The sequence below is a fragment of the Mus musculus genome, chromosome 17, assembly GCF_000001635.26.
Source record: "Mus musculus strain C57BL/6J chromosome 17, GRCm38.p6 C57BL/6J".
NCBI lineage: Eukaryota > Metazoa > Chordata > Mammalia > Rodentia > Muridae > Mus > Mus musculus.
The window spans coordinates 52,088,682-52,106,496 of NC_000083.6; positions in this window are offsets into that span (position 1 = coordinate 52,088,682).

Sequence of the window (17,815 nt, forward strand, 5' to 3'; positions counted from 1 at the left end):
GGTCCCCACAATGCCTTATTTCATTAGTTTCTTACTGGGAAGCATCTTTGTAATTTCAGTGTTCAGACAGCTATTTAGGGGAGTGGGTGGCTCCAAAGCTAGCTATTTTGCAAAGGAGACAATTTATGTTTCAAATCTCTCATATCAATGGATGTGATATGATTTTGAGAGTTTGGAACATCTCTTATCCAGGGTGTTATTTTTTTTTCTCTACACACAACTGTCTCTACCTTTTATAATATTTATTACAATGCTCTCACCACACAGATAACCTCTGTTGACATTTAAAATTTTTATGATAGAAGCACGTGAGCATATTTAGAAAATTCAAACAATGCAAAAAGGTAATATATATATATATATATATATATATATATATATATAAAACCCTCCTAAAACGCCCAACTTCAGTGAATGCTTCTAACAAAGACAAAGGCCAGTAATGTACCTTTGTATGATTTTTCTTTTCTTTTCTTTTTTTTTTTGGAGAGGAGTATGATTTTTCAAAGAAACATATGTGATGAACAACAGAATGTGAGTTTCTGCATCTGAACACACAAAAATGTCTTGGTTTTTAAGTGATGGCTCTACAGTACTCTAATGTAGGTCTATGCTATTTTGTAGCACAAGCAAGACTTTTAATATGTTCATACTTGTTGGGCATTTAGATGGTTTCCATGTCTTCATTTTGTTTTTGTTTTTGTTTTTTTTTTTGGGCGTACTTTTTTTTTTTTCCATTTCTTATTAGGTATTTAACTCATTTACATTTCCAATGCTATACCAAAAGTCCCCCATATCCACCCACCCCCACTCCCCTGCCCACCCACTCCCCCTTTTTGGCCCTGGTATTCCCCTGTACTGGGGCATATAAAGTTTGCAAGTCCAATGGGCCTCTCTTTCCAGTGATGGCCGACTAGGCCATCTTTTGATATATATGCAGCTAGAGTCAAGAGCTCCGGGGTACTGGTTAGCTCATAATGTTGTTCCACCTATAGGGTTGCAGATCCCTTTAGCTCCTTGGCTACTTTCTCTAGCTCCTCCATTGGGAGCCCTATGATCCATCCATTAGCTGACTGTGAGCATCCACTTCTGTGTTTGCTGGGCCCCGGCATAGTCTCACAAGAGACAGCTACATCTGCGTCCTTTCAATAAAATCTTGCTAGTGTATGCAATGGTGTCAGCGTTTGGATGCTGATTATGGGGTGGATCCCTGGCTATGGCTATGGCAGTCTCTACATGGTCCATCCTTTCATCTCAGCTCCAAACTCCGTCTCTGTAACTCCTTCCATGGGTGTTTTGTTCCCAAATCTAAGGAGGGGCATAGTGTCCACACTTCAGTCTTCATTCTCCTTGAGTTTCATGTGTTTAGCAAATTATATCTTATATCTTGGGTATCCTAGGTTTGGGGCTAATATCCACTTATCAGTGAATACATATTGTGTGAGTTTCTTTGTGAATGTGTTACCTCACTCAGGATGATGCCCTCCAGGTCCATCCATTTGGCTAGGAATTTCATAAATTCATTCTTTTTAATAGCTGAGTAGTACTCCATTGTGTAGATGTACCACATTTTCTGTATCCATTCCTCTGTTGAGGGGCATCTAGGTTCTTTCCAGCTTCTGGCTATTATAAATAAGGCTGCTATGAACATAGTGGAGCATGTGTCCTTCTTACCTGTTGGGGCATCTTCTGGATATATGCCCAGGAGAGGTATTGCTGGATCCTCCGGTAGTACTATGTCCAGTTTTCTGAGGAACCGCCAGACTGATTTCCAGAGTGGTTGTACAAGCCTGCACTCCCACCAACAATGGAGGAGTGTTCCTCTTTCTCCACATCCTCGCCAGCATCTGCTGTCACCTGAATTTTTGATCTTAGCCATTCTGACTGGTGTGAGGTGGAATCTCAGGGTTGTTTTGATTTGCATTTCCCTGATGATTAAGGATGTTGAACATTTTTTCAAGTGCTTCTCTGCCATTCGGTATTCCTCAGGTGAGAATTCTTTGTTCAGTTCTGAGCCCCATTTTTTAATGGGGTTATTTGATTTTCTGAAGTCCACCTTCTTGAGTTCTTTATATATGTTGGATATTAGTCCCCTATCTGATTTAGGATAGGTAAAGATCCTTTCCCAATCTGTTGGTGGTCTTTTTGTCTTATTGACGGTGTCTTTTGCCTTGCAGAAACTTTGGAGTTTCATTAGGTCCCATTTGAAATTCTCGATCTTACAGCACAAGCCATTGCTGTTCTGTTCAGGAATTTTTCCCCTGTGCCCATATCTTCAAGGCTTTTCCCCACTTTCTCCTCTATAAGTTTCAGTGTCTCTGGTTTTATGTGAAGTTCCTTGATCCACTTAGATTTGACCTTAGTACAAGGAGATAAGTATGGATCGATTCGCATTCTTCTACACGAAGAATGTTGTGCCAGCACCAATTGTTGAAAATGCTGTCTTTCTTCCACTGGATGGTTTTAGCTCCCTTGTCGAAGATCAAGTGACCATAGGTGTGTTGGTTAATTTCTGGGTCTTCAATTCTATTCCATTGGTCTACTTGTCTGTCTCTATACCAGTACCATGCAGTTTTTATCACAATTGCTCTGTAGTAAAGCTTTAGGTCTGGCATGGTGATTCCGCCAGAAGTTCTTTTATCCTTGAGAAGACTTTTTGCTATCCTAGGTTTTTTGTTATTCCAGACAAATTTGCAAATTGCTCCTTCCAATTCGTTGAAGAATTGAGTTGGAATTTTGATGGGGATTGCATTGAATCTGTAGATTGCTTTTGGCAAGATAGCCATTTTTACAATGTTGATCCTGCCAATCCATGAGCATGGGAGATCTTTCCATCTTCTGAGATCTTCTTTAATTTCTTTCTTCAGAGATTTGAAGTTTTTATCATACAGATCTTTCACCTCCTTAGTTAGAGTCACGCCAAGATATTTTATATTATTTGTGACTATTGAGAAGGGTGTTGTTTCCCTAATTTCTTTCTCAGCCTGTTTATTCTTTGTATAGAGAAAGGCCATTGACTTGTTTGAGTTTATTTTATATCCAGCTACTTCACCGAAGCTGTTTATCAGGTTTAGGAGTTCTCTGGTAGAATTTTTAGGGTCACTTATATATACTATCATATCATCTGCAAAAAGTGATATTTTGACTTCCTCTTTTCCAATTTGTATCCCCTTGATCTCCTTTTGTTGTCGAATTGCTCTGGCTAATACTTCAAGTACTATGTTGAAAAGGTAGGGAGAAAGTGGGCAGCCTTGTCTAGTCCCTGATTTTAGTGGGATTGCTTCCAGCTTCTCTCCATTTACTTTGATGTTGGCTACTGGTTTGCTGTAGATTGCTTTTATCATGTTTAGGTATGGGCCTTGAATTCCTGATCTTTCCAAAACTTTTATCATGAATGGGTGTTGGATCTTGTCAAATGCTTTTTCTGCATCTAACGAGATGATCATGTGGTTTTTGTCTTTGAGTTTGTTTATATAATGGATTACATTGATGGATTTTCGTATATTAAACCATCCCTGCATCCCTGGAATAAAACCTACTTGGTCAGGATGGATGATTGCTTTAATGTGTTCTTGGATTCGGTTAGCGAGAATTTTATTGAGGATTTTTGCATCGATAATCATAAGAGAAATTGGTCTGAAGTTCTCTATCTTTGTTGGATCTTTCTGTGGTTTAGGTATCAGAGTAATAGTGGCTTCATAAAATGAGTTGGGTAGAGTACCTTCTACTTCTATTTTGTGAAATAGTTTGTGCAGAATTGGAATTAGATCTTCTTTGAAGGTCTGATAGAACTCTGCACTAAACCCATCTGGTCCTGGGCTTTTTTTGGTTGGGAGACTATTAATAACTGCTTCTATTTCTTTAGGTGATATGGGACTGTTTAGATGGTCAACTTGATCCTGATTCAACTTTGGTACCTGGTATCTGTCCAGAAATTTGTCCATTTCGTCCAGGTTTTCCAGTTTTGTTGAGTATAGCCTTTTGTAGAAGGATCTGATGGTGTTTTGGATTTCTTCAGGATCTGTTGTTATGTCTCCCTTTTCATTTCTGATTTTGTTAATTAGGATTTTGTCCCTGTGCCCTTTAGTGAGTCTAGCTAAGGGTTTATCTATCTTGTTGATTTTCTCAAAGAACCAACTCCTCGTTTGGTTAATTCTTTGAATAGTTCTTCTTGTTTCCACTTGGTTGATTTCACCCCTGAGTTTGATTATTTCCTGCCGTCTACTCCTCTTGGGTGAATTTGCTTCCTTTTTTTCTAGGGCTTTTAGATGTGTTGTCAAGCTGCTAGTATGTGCTGTCTCCCGTTTCTTCTTGGAGGCACTCAGCGCTATGAGTTTCCCTCTTAGAAATGCTTTCATTGTGTCCCATAGGTTTGGGTACGTTGTGGCTTCATTTTCATTAAACTCTAAAAAGTCTTTAATTTCTTTCTTTATTCCTTCCTTGACCAAGGTATCATTGAGAAGAGTGTTATTCAGTTTCCACGTGAATGTTGGCTTTCCATTATTTATGTTGTTATTGAAGATCAGTCTTAGGCCATGGTGGTCTGATAGGATACATGGGACAATTTCAATATTTTTGTATCTATTGAGGCCTGTTTTGTGACCAATTATATGGTCAATTTTGGAGAAGGTCCCGTGAGGTGCTGAGAAGAAGGTATATCCTTTTGTTTTAGGATAAAATGTTCTGTAGATATCTGTCAGGTCCATTTGTTTCATAACTTCTGTTAGTTTCACTGTGTCCCTGTTTAGTTTCTGTTTCCACGATCTGTCCTTTGAAGAAAGTGGTGTGTTGAAGTCTCCCACTATTATTGTGTGAGGTGCAATGTATGCTTTGAGCTTTAGTAAAGTGTCTCTAATGAATGTGGCTGCCCTTGCATTTGGTGCGTAGATATTCAGAATTGAGAGTTCCTCTTGGAGGATTTTACCTTTGATGAGTATGAAGTGTCCCTCCTTGTCTTTTTTGATAACTTTGGGTTGGAAGTCGATTTTATCTGATATTAAAATGGCTACTCCAGCTTGTTTCTTCAGTCCATTTGCTTGGAAAATTGTTTTCCAGCCTTTCACTCTGAGGTAGTGTCTGTCTTTTTCCCTGAGATGGGTTTCCTGTAAGCAGCAGAATGTTGGGTCCTGTTTGTGTAGCCAGTCTGTTAGTCTATGTCTTTTTATTGGGGAATTGAGTCCATTGATATTAAGAGATATTAAGGAAAAGTAATTGTTGCTCCCTTTTATTTTTGTTGTTAGAGTTGGCATTCTGTTCTTGTGGCTGTCTTCTTTTTGGTTTGTTGAATGATTACTTTCTTGGTTGTTCTAGGGCGTGATTTCCGTCCTTGTATTGCTTCTTTTCTGTTATTATCCTTTGAAGGGCTGGATTCGTGGAAAGATATTGTGTGAACTTGGTTTTGTCGTGGAATACTTTGGTTTCTCCATCTATGGTAATTGAGAGTTTGGCCGGGTATAGTAGCCTGGGCTGGCATTTGTGTTCTCTTAGTGTCTGTATAACATCTGTCCAGGCTCTTCTGGCTTTCATAGTCTCTGGTGAAAAGTCTGGTGTAATTCTGATAGGCCTTCCTTTATATGTTACTTGACCTTTCTCCCTTACTGCTTTTAATATTCTATCTTTATTTAGTGCATTTGTTGTTCTGATTATTATGTGTCGGGAGGAATTTCTTTTCTGGTCCAGTCTATTTGGAGTTCTGTAGGCTTCTTGTATGATCATGGGCATCTCTTTTTTTATGTTTGGGAAGTTTTCTTCTATTATTTTGTTGAAGATATTAGCTGGCCCTTTAAGTTGAAAATCTTCATTCTCATCAATTCCTATTATCCGTAGGTTTGGTCTTCTCATTGTGTCCTGGATTACCTGGATGTTTTGAGTTAGGATCCTTTTGCATTTTGTATTTTCTTTGACTGTTGTGTCGATGTTCTCTATGGAATCTTCTGCACCTGAGATTCTCTCTTCCATTTCTTGTATTCTGTTGCTGATGCTCGCATCTATGGTTCCAGATCTCTTTCCTAGGGTTTCTATCTCCAGCGTTGCCTCGCTTTGGGTTTTCTTTATTGTGTCTACTTCCCCTTTTAGTTCTAGTATGGTTTTGTTCCTTTCCATCACCTGTTTGGCTGTGTTTTCCTGCTTTTCTTTAAGAGCCTGTAACTCTTTAGCAGTGCTCTCCTGTAAATCTTTAAGTGACTTATGAAAGTCCTTCTTGATGTCCTCTATCATCATCATGAGAAATGTTTTTAAATCTGGGTCTAGATTTTCGGTTGTGTTGGGGTGCCCAGGACTAGGTGGGGTGGGAGTGCTGCGTTCTGATGATGGTGAGTGGTCTTGATTTCTGTTAGTAGGATTCTTACGTTTGCCTTTCGCCATCTGGTAATCTCTGAAGCTAGCTGTTTTAGTTGTCACTGTTAAGAGCTTGTTCTTCAGGTGACTCTGTTAGCCTCTATGAGCAGACCTGGAGGGTAGCACTCTCCTTAGTTTCAGTGGGCAGAGTATTCTCTGCAGGCAAGCTCTCTTCTTGCAAGGCAGGTACCCAGATATCTGGTGTTCGAACCAGACTCCTGGCAGAAGTTGTGTTCCACTCACTAGAGGTCTTAGGATCACGTGTGGAATCCTGTGTGGGCCCTTGCGGGTGTCAGGCGACTCAGCTGGCAAGGTAGCCGGGGCTCGAGTGGAGTGGAAGGGGTTTGTGCCCCAGATCAAGCCCGGGTAGCCTGCTTCCCTATGTACCGCAGTCTCAAGTTCCACGCGATTGGATTGGGGTAGGCGCTGTGTTCCACTCACCAGAGGTCTTAGGGTCCCGTGGGGAGTCCCGTGTGGGCCCTTGCGGGTGTTGGGCAAGACTCTGCTGTCAAGGTAGTCCGGGGCTCGAGTCTCGAGTCGAGCGGAAGGGACTTGTGCCCCAGATCAGGCCCGGGTAGCCTGCTTCCCTATGTACCGCAGTCTCAAGTTCCGCGCGATTGGATTGGGGCAGGCACTGTGATCCACTCACCAGAGGTCTTAGGGTCCCGTGGGGAGTCCCGTGTGGACCCTTGCGGGTGTTGGGCAAGACTCTGCTGGCAAGGTAGTCCGGGGCTCGAGTCTCGAGTCGAGCGGAAGGGACTTGTGCCCCAGATCAGGCCCGGGTAGCCTGCTTCCCTATGTACCGCAGTCTCGAGTTCCGCGCGATTGGATTGGGGCAGGCACTGTGATCCACTCACCAGAGGTCTTAGGGTCCCGTGGGGAGTCCTGTGTGGACCCTTGCGGGTGTTGGGCAAGACTCTGCTGGCAAGGTAGCCCGGGGCTCGAGTCTCGAGTCGAGCGGAAGGGACTTGTGCCCCAGATCAGGCCCGGGTAGCCTGCTTCCCTATGTACCGCAGTCTCAAGTTCCGCGCGATTGGATTGGGGCAGGCACTGTGATCCACTCACCAGAGGTCTTAGGGTCCCGTGGGGAGTCCCGTGTGGACCCTTGCGGGTGTTGGGCAAGACTCTGCTGGCAAGGTAGCCCGGGGCTCGAGTCTCGAGTCGAGCGGAAGGGACTTGTGCCCCAGATCAGGCCCGGGTAGCCTGCTTCCCTATGTACCGCAGTCTCAAGTTCTGCGCGATTGGATTGGGGCAGGCACTGTGGTCCACTCACCAGAGGTCTTAGGGTCCCGTGGGGAGTCCCGTGTGGGCCCTTGCGGGTGTTGGGCAAGACTCTGCTGGCAAGGTAGCCCGGGGCTCGAGTCTCGAGTCGAGCGGAAGGGACTTGTGCCCCAGGGTTTTGTTTTTTTTTTTGTTTGTTGCTTTTGCTATGACTGAGTATGGTTTGTTTTATCTTTCTTTTGCAACATATCTGCCAAATTCATTTTTTTGGGGTAGGTGGCTATAATCACCAAGTGAAAGATGATATACATTTGTATTTTAGTAACTTTTGCTTAACAGACATGCAAAAACTTCAAACTTATTACATCCCCCCTCCCCCCAATGGTACCAGACACTTCTCTGCCTCGAATGTTTCAGATAAAATTCTTCCTTGTCTATTAGATGGAAGATGCATTCTTCTGACTGATTTTCAGGCCTTTAATTGTAAGGAAGATTAAACATATTTTGTATTGTATTTACTATCACCATCTGAGACCCCACTCTACACCCTTACACTGCCTGTGCAACTATTTCTTGCTAGTTTGTGAGAAGATCATTGTTTCCTCTTGTTCTGATAGAACAGTTTTTTAAATTCCATGTGTGTTTTTCAAACACAGTTTTTGTCCAATTATCTTCTATATTATCAGAGCTTTCATTGCATGTAAACTATCCCTAATCATTTCCTTTTGACAGTTTTTGCGCTCATGGTTTTCAGAAAGCAGAAAGGAATGGTGTGGGAAAAAATTATACCACAGCAAGTATGAATACCATTTCTTTCGCTTTCAGTAGGAGCTGCTTTGTTCTAGCTGGGAGTCTCTCCCACACCAAAGTCCATCATGGGGCTTCCTCCTTGACTTCTTGAACTAACAGGGCTTTGGCAGAAAGTTTCAAAAGTGCTTTTGGAGGCAAACAACATATGGAAGGAAGCCCACCGCATGGGGATTCATTTATTTGATCAACAAGGTTCTCTGACATACCAATCCTGTCCCTGACAATAACAGCAACTCAAGGACAAACTTATAATCTAATAAGAAAGGGATGGGAGCCAGTGTAATAAAAGAAGTGTGCTTATCTGCAGTGAGAGTCTCAGCTCAATCCACTTCATCGGCATTGAAATGCAAATGACTGTCTTGTATAAGATCTGCAAGTGAGATCCCTGGTGCATGCATTCCTAACAGTGAAGGACTCCTTAGGTAACTGGTCATGAAGATCACCCCCACACATTTTTTTTTTGTTTCCATGTGGCCTTTTAAATTAGCAATCTGCTCTCCCATAGAGGCTCTGCTAAAAGAGCAAATGGGGCAACACCAGTTGGTTCTTTAGAAATAAGTATAAACGGTACCTGGCTTCATGATGACCAGTTTGTCAGAAATGAGTCTTTTTCATAGATTGTCTTTGAGGGGAGATGCTCTCTTCAGTCCAGTCCATTGTGTAGGCATCAACAGACTTACTTTCTGATTCCACCCTGTCCCTGCCAACCAGAGCACATGATGATCTTTGTAGAAAGAAGTATAGAAAAGTCAGAGTGCATAACAACAAAATTATTTTTAGATCTTCTAGTAAACAATTAATGACCATAGAACATTCTTTTATGGACTAGTGCCACATTTTTTTTCATGTAATATGCATGCCTTCTTGTTTTATGTCTCATTTTTCCTTCAAATATAAAGAAAAATGGGGCAAATATTTCTCTATGGCCAAAATAGGTCCAATAGGATACGTTTCTAGAAAAGAAATTTGTAACTACATGATAAGGCTGTGAGCTTTTACCTGACAATTCCTTCAACTTACAATCATAGTGTTATCTTTTGCTGTTGGCCGGATTCTGGCACTGAACATGGGGAAACAGAGTCATGCTCATTTGGTGGCAAAGCCAAACCTCTGTGATAAGAGAAAGAAGAGCTCTCAGCTTCAGAAAGCTTCCCTGTGTGAAAGGGAGATTTTTTTTCTCTTCCACATTGCAAACTGTCATCCTGTAGTACAGACCAGAAATCTTCTAACTACACCTTCTGATTACTGTTTGTGCAGTGTGTGGTTAATGCCCTTGTGTCTGGCTGGGTCTCTCTAGGGTCAACAAGGTTAAAGTCATTTGAGTTTATCTTTTCAAGCCCTGCTTGAGAATTCCCATTTGCTGTCTCTGTGGTTTGCCCTCCATTTACTTTCTACTTTCCCCAACTCCCGGGAGGAAAATTGGGCCACATCATTTGTACTATTCTGAGAAACAAGAAGATCCAATAACAATTATAGCCACTGTCCATGGCGTGGCATGGGAAGCATATTTGGAGATTTTTAAGGGTGAGCAAGACTTTGGAAGTAAGAGCTTTGTATTTCAATGGTAACAAATGACTGAGTCACAGGGATGCAAACCTGTTCGGCAAGGCTCAAGAAGGGACAGATTACTTCTGACAGGTCTAAACAGCCCAGGCAGATAGGATCATTTAACTATATTTAACGAACACTGACAATGGAATGCTTGATTAATGTCTCCTACCCAGATACCCAGGGACTGGCAGGTCACCTTCTCAAGCCAATAGGCAGTTGAAGAATTCTCCTTCATTAAGCACGACTGTAACACGCTTCGAATGGCCTGATGGGAACATGCTCCATCAAAATCTCAGCCAGAGTCTCTTAGATTTTTCTGAAGGGAGCTGGAGGCTTCCTTCGTTTGGGCTGTAGATTAATGTACATATATATGTAGGCCCAAATTACGTTGATTATTTTAAGACAGAACGAGTAACAACGCAAACCATTCCTCCCTGGAAATTTGATATAGGTTGAAAGTTTCACTATTTAAAACTTTGGTTACATGTCCAGGCACTCAGCAATGTGAACGGAAGTCTTTGGTGTGATGATTTTGTTTTTGTCTCTTGAAATGTCCGGTTACTTTTTCTGTTGCCGTGATAAAACACTCCAACAAAAAAAAATTTAAGAAAGGAGGCTTTATCAGGTACCAACTTCATTAAAACTGCAAAACTGATCACTCTGTAGCAAATAGAACTGAGTGGTATGTTTAGTGATGTCTGAAGAAATTTGATTATCAGTGACTGCCGGTATGATGTTATTGGCATATAGTTGGTAATAGCCAGAAATGCCATAAAATTAACCGACATGTACAGCAATACTACAAACTACCAAGACTGATTGAGCCATGTGGTTATTCGTGTAGAGGCTTCGAATTCAGTAGGAGGACCTAGGTCTTCTGTGGTGTTCCAGTCACAAGTTCTGAAGAAAGCAATAAAGCATGAAAAGACAAGGTCTCATAGATTTTTGAGAATATAATTTCAGGGGAATATGTAACATGAATATTCTAGTGTTTTGTGTAATCAAATGGATTTCATCTACCCATATTAATGATAATAAACTACATTTAGAAATGAAAAAAGAAAGGAGGCTTTATATTAGCTCACAGTTCAAGGTGGTGGGAACTCAAAGTAGCTAGTCACATCACATTCATGGTTGGAAATAGAGTGATGAGCACTAGTGTTAAGTTCACTGTCTCAGTCTTCTCTAATACAGGATTCCAGACCAGGAATGGTCGTACCCACAGTGCACAAATTAAGATAATTTATCATAAGCATGTCCAAGGTCCATTTACCTATGATTTGACAGTGTTTTAACAGACAATTAATACTATCTATATTAGTTAGGGTTCTCTAGAGTCACAGAACTTATGGGTAGTCTCTATATAGTAAAGGAATTTATTGATGACTTAGAGTCTGTAGTTCAACTCCCAACAAAGGTCAGCAGCAGCTGAAAGGAAGCCCAAGGATCTAGTAGTTGCTCAGTCCCAAAAGGCAAGCAGGCGAAGGAGAAAAAGGATGTAAATCTTCCTTCTTCCAATGTCCTTATGTAGGTCTCTAGCAGAAGGTGTGGCCCAGAATAAAGGTGTGTACCACTATGCCTTTAATCCTAGATGACCTTGAACTCAGAGGTCTCCCTGTCTTAATCTTCTGGAATTCATAGCTACTATGCCTCAAGATCTCCATGCCAAGATCCAGGTCAGAAACTTGTATCTCCCAGTCTCCAGATTAGGATCACTAGTGAGCCTTCCAATTCTGGATTGTAGTTCATTCCAGAGATAGTCAAGTTGACAAGCAAGAATAGCCACTATAACATCTACTATATCCCTTTTGAAACAAAATGCATTTTAAATCTACAGGTTAATCCTTCATATAATGTAGACAATTCTGGGAGTTGAATTCATGATTTCATCTCCTTGAACTGATAATATTGTTCAGATATTCTAGCAAAGAATAGGAGACAGTCAAGTTCACAGCCATGTAGATTAAGCTCCAAGCATTTGCCAGTTTTTTATGAGGTTGTTGTTAGGTGAGCACCTTGGCTTTGGTACTTTGATGCTATCGTCCTTTTTAAGATTATAACAAGTTCAGAATTCTACTCTTCAAAAGAAGACCATGCTCAAATAGAGTTGCTATTTTGCCTGAAGATGACCTCTCCTGACTCTGTACCAACAGTGACAGTACATGCGCCTTTGTTTATGGTTGTATCTTTAACACATAAAAATAGAGCCTGCCACATCAAAGGTACTCAATAAACACTTATTTATTAAAGAAGGTCAGTCTATAACTATGGATATGTGTTGGCAAGAGAACCCAGTCAGAGCTACCAGCTTCATGGGGTTTGTTGAGAATATAAACTCGCACAGTTGTCAAAAATACATATAGTTTGACCACAGACAAAGCCATGGGCATGAGTGTTAGACTTGGAGAACAAAATGAGTGAGAAAAGACAAGAATCTATGGACAAAACACTCACCCATTAAATCTCAACTAAATTCCTCAATGTCGCTTTTTCTGACATCTCCACTACCCTACTGGGCTTAGGACTGCATGATTTTTCATGAATGCTAAAACAAACCATCACAGACTTAGCATCTTAAAATAGCAGCTAAAGTCATTGTCTTACTGTTCTCTATGTGCAGGTCTGATGTGGTTCCACAGGACTATAATCCAATGTCACCTGTCTGTTTTACTTTTCGATGTGTCCAGGAGAGTTTTCATAACAATCTATGCCCATTTCTTGGCTTGTGGTATCTCAATGTAAGCCATAAGCATAGAGCTTTGAAGAGGTTGAAGAAGAAACTTTAAAAATAAACCACTAGCTTTTCTAATGTATGTAAGTAACATCTTACTTACCCCATCTTCAATCCAGCAGCAGCACGTTGAGACTTCCCCAGATACTATCACTGTATCTCTCAACCATTTGCTTTGTGGACCAGTGGCTTGGCTACTTCCCTCTCCCACCTTCAAGCACCTCTGTGATTGACCCACTTGGACAATTGTGGGTTATCATCCCATTTCCAGTCCTTAACCACATCTGAAAATTCATTTTATCCCCTTGTGTAAGTTCTTATTTGCATAGGCTCTGGAGGTCAGAACATAGGCTTGCTTGCTTATTTATTATTTATTTGTTTAATTATTTATGTATTTGTGACTGCTGGTTAATCACTGGAAAACTGTATTATCTACTTTTTAAACACTCCCAACTTTGAAGTATTGCTGATAACTTTTGACCAAAATCTTGGACTATGTACTTAATTACTTTCTGCCCCACTCCCCATAAAGATCTAGAGAAACATGAGCATTGTCTTTCAGCTAACTCTTGAGTCCACAGTGCCCAGAACAGTCCTTGGTTTACAATATCCGACAAATTTTTGGTGCATAAATTCACTTAGGACTTCATTTGCTCCCCACCCAGAATTTTTCAGTTGGGCAATTTGAGCATCAACCACGTGGAGTAGAGGCAAATTTGCTGTGTGGTTAACAGTTTTAATCGGACACTGGTTCCATGATGTTACTTACATACATTAGAAAAGCTAGTGGTTTATTTTTAAAGTTTCTTCTTCAACCTCTTCAAAGCTCTAAGCTTCATGGCTTACATTGAGATCCTTATTTTTCTTGGACTGCTATGCTTAGTCATCAAGACCATACATGGCAGAATTCCTTCACAAATCTCATAGTAGTGATTAGCCTCCAGGAGTCAACAGATAAATATCTGCTGAGTTACTTGGTGAATGGTGATGCTGGTGTGCCTTGGAGACCAAGGAATTGTATTACAAGGGAATGCTAGAAGCATGTATAATAATATTGCTCTCTGCTTTATTCCATAGGCAGCACACTGCAGGAACAGAGAACAGAGTTAGGTAGACTTGCCTTGTGTTTTTTGAATTGCCTTGAACCAATTCTGAGAACCTGGACACACTATTTGTTTACCCCAACTTTAACTGGCTCTTATGCAATATATATATGTCTTTGAGGTTTGAAATAAATACTTCATGTGGAAAGTATCTAACAAAGTAACTGATTTTATAGGTACTATTATTTCTCTTTATCCTTCCCCATCTTGCAAAGGTTTCAAATAGTTAATCATTCTTTTTTGTAAACGTGTTTCAAAGAGCAGGTGCTGTTCTATACTTTTCTGTGTTCATATACTAAAGAGCAGCCAGGGATTGGTGATAATTCTCTTTCTTTGTATATTACTGACCATATAGACAGCAAACTGACTGAAGAAGTGGAATATCGCTGTTGTCATACCAGGGGCCACATTAACACTCGTAGGTAAATGCTGTAAACCTCACCTGCCTTAGAGCAAGTCTACCGGCCTTCTAAGTCCTCCAGCCCACAAGGACACACTGAGTTATTTAATAACTACCCCAAGTCCAGTAAGATTTTGGTGTGTTTATGAAGATGTGGGTACCTGCAAAAATCAGAGTTTGATAAAGGTTCAGGGCTGGTAATTGAGCTCTTTGCTTCTCTTCTTGAATAAGTGAACACATGCTTGTGGCAGCAGATAAATTCCCGAGGAAATAATTATTCATGTGGTGAGGCGTATAACAACGAGATTTGATGAACTGGCTATCTACTTGTGTGAAGGAACAGCAGAAAATGCTTTTTATTCCTAGGAGTTGGAGTTAAAGACTATAGAGAGCTGCCTGTGGACACTGACCATGAAATCTCAATGTAAAGAAATGAGGACTAGGCTTGCACAACTGGACTCTGGCCCCATTGCATATGCTAAGGTTTCCAAAGAATGAGTACAACATGAAGCTGGGAAAGAGTGGTCCACAGTGATGATGCACACGGGCAGACTAAGGGTAAAAACACCAAGAATGAGTTGAAAGAGCCAGCAAAATAGGAACAGCCTTAAACATATTTTTGAAAAAAAAAAGTATCAATGCCCGAATATACGGTAAAATGACCATCAAGAGGGCATGTGAGAACTTAGCAAAACTTGTTTAATTTTGAAATGAGTAAGTGCTCGTTTAATTTGAGTTGTGTGTGGTAGTGGTTAAGGGAAGTGTGCACCTTCAAAAAGATCTCTTTGTGAATTAAGGCATCTATAGATGATGATCTGACCCTTTTTAATGTGTTCTGTTCCTAAGTAGCATTGCATCTTGGGACCCCAAGTCACTTCATTGATGTTTCTCACAAGTGCTTTCCACTGTCTTCCTTTGATCCAGCGACATGCATAGCTTCCTTCTAGAATTGCAGTAACTTTGATATTTGTCAAACTTAAGGACAGTACTAAGCAATGCCACAGCTAGTCAGTTACATTTGGTTTTCCATGCACAAGCTGGTCACCTTTGGCCTTTTCCTCTTTTCAAGTGAATTGTCATTTGTCTTTTTTTTCCTCCCTTTGGTTCAGAAGTGCGTAGTTTCTGAATATCTTCCCTACATCACAGATCCTGTTTGGCCCTTGCCTACTTCTCCTGGAACCTGAAGAGATATCAGGAATTCTGCGAGAGCCCTGGCATTATCGGAAAGTGTAGTACCAGAAGAGCTGTCTGGGACTCCCCCTTTCTGTTAGTTTCATTTTTAGTGGACTACAATGCTATAAAAGTTATTTGACAGAGAGTATATCTTAAAATGAAGTGAAGACTGTTGAATTATAAATCATAAATGATAACTCTAATCACAAAATGTATAAATCTTTAAAAAATTAATTCCATGTGATGGCAATAGAACAATACAAACCCGTGTGTGTATGAACTATGTATAAACATGTACAGAAAATTGAACCTAACCAACCAAGGTTATACATAGTAATACCTGTCTTTTTATTTTCTCAAATAATCACTTATGTATTCATAGGCCCAGATGCATATGTTTGTATATATGATATATATGTATGTATATATATATGTATATATGTATATATACACACACATATACACACACACACACACATATATATACACACACATATATATACACACATATATACACACATATACACACATATATATATATATACACACACACATATATATACATACACTAAATGCATATCTATATAATATACATATGTATAAACATAGCTGTATGTATATGTGCATATAGGTATCAGTGTACATATGCCTCTGTTTAGGATGGGGAGGAGAGAGGGAGAAAGTAATGGATTGACATTATAGTTTCAGGTAAAATTCATTCATTTTTAAGAATCTCCTCTTATACTTTTAAGGTGTTCATATTACTAAGGATAATATTTTTTTAGTTAAAGCCAATTGATAGTAATTGTTAGTCACATCTATAAAATGCTTTGGTAGTAACAAACTTGGTGTTGGTATCACTGGTTGGGGCCCTCATAATCTCACCAAGTGGGTACATGATCACACTAGTAGAAGACTATAAAACAATGGCTAATTCTGGTTAAGTATACTTCCAAATTGCTGTGATTTTCTGGGGTTTACACTCTTGACTAATCTCATTGGGCTTCCTGTCCACAGCCTAGGGAAGAGGGAAAAGGACTGTAGGACAACTCTCTATTATTCCTTATACACAGCTGTTACTCAAGCATCTGTGTGTCAGTTGGTAGTGACCCTTTCACCACCTACCCCTGTGAAGAAGTCAGCTATTGCTCAGACTGAAGAATTGTTCCCTGCTTCACATTAGAGCCACACTCATATGTGGAACTGTGATTCCAATGCATTGTCTGGATTCTTTTTTTGGGGGGTGGTGGTTTCGAGACAGGGTTTCTCTGTATAGCCCTGGCTGTCCTGGAACTCACTTTGTAGACCAGGCTGGCCTTGAACTCAGAAATCCACCTGCCTCTGCCTCCTTAGTGCTGGGATTAAAGGCGTGTGCCACCACGCCCGGCTTGCATTGTCTGTATTCTTAATGAGTCTTTGGCTTTAGACAGATCTTGAGTGAAACTCCGTGAGATGCTTACTCCAAGATATTGTATTTGCCCTCAGTCCAGCATCTTGTTTCCATGACTTTCCTTTCTGTGTCTACTAAGCTCACTGACTACTAAGCTTGTCATCTGTCTTCCTAGAATATCTGATCTTCTAAGGGATGATTTCTTTTGTAAAGACTTTTGTTTTTTGTCCTTTAGTCCACAATAGGTCCATTGTGTCAGTCCCTTTCCTAGTTCTGAGACTTGTGTTCTATGTACTATTGGAGAGACAGCTGAATAGAGATTTATTTTACCAGGGCAGGCAGGAAGAATTCCACAACATATGCTTGAAGCATTACAAAAGACCATGTTCGTCTTTCAGGTCTGCTTCTGTCTAGTGTCCAAGACAAATGTGCACGTTAGCTTCTCCTCTAGACGCTTAACTATTATTTCACCAGGAAGGAGCTTTGCTACATGGACGTATACACGTTATACGATATACACTGTTGATCTGTTTTGCATGGCCTCTGATAGTATAGATCTTGCACTGTATTGCAGAAGGAGAAGCCTGGGAAGGGTAGAAGCCATTGACTCCATCTCATTGTGAGGCATTTTACTGCTCCAAGTCTGGAGGAGAAACTATGTGTATAAATAATACATACAAGGACTTCATGCTTCTAAACAGCCTTAGAAAATCTATAAATCTGATCCCCCACCCTCAGTTAATGGAGTCTTTTCCCTCACCAGATTGCTGTACGTGTGATAGTGTTCTGAAGTTTGCTGAAACCCTGTGGAAGTGGCATGCCATTTCTAGTTTAGGTAGCTTGTCCTGTTGTCCTTGGTTAAATTTTCTTTGTAGCCTAGTTAAAACCTGGACACCTGGGAGCTTAAATTATCCCTGAAGGATATTAGTATATTAGCTACCTATAAAAATGAAATTTATATGAGGCATCTGTTTACATTGAGCGTTCCATAAAACTGCAGCCGAGAATTCAAAGGAAAGGCTTTCAAATGAAGGTTTCATAGCCGAGAGCAAAAGGCTCTGGAGAGTGGCATCTAGACAGCTAATTTCCATTGTAGATAT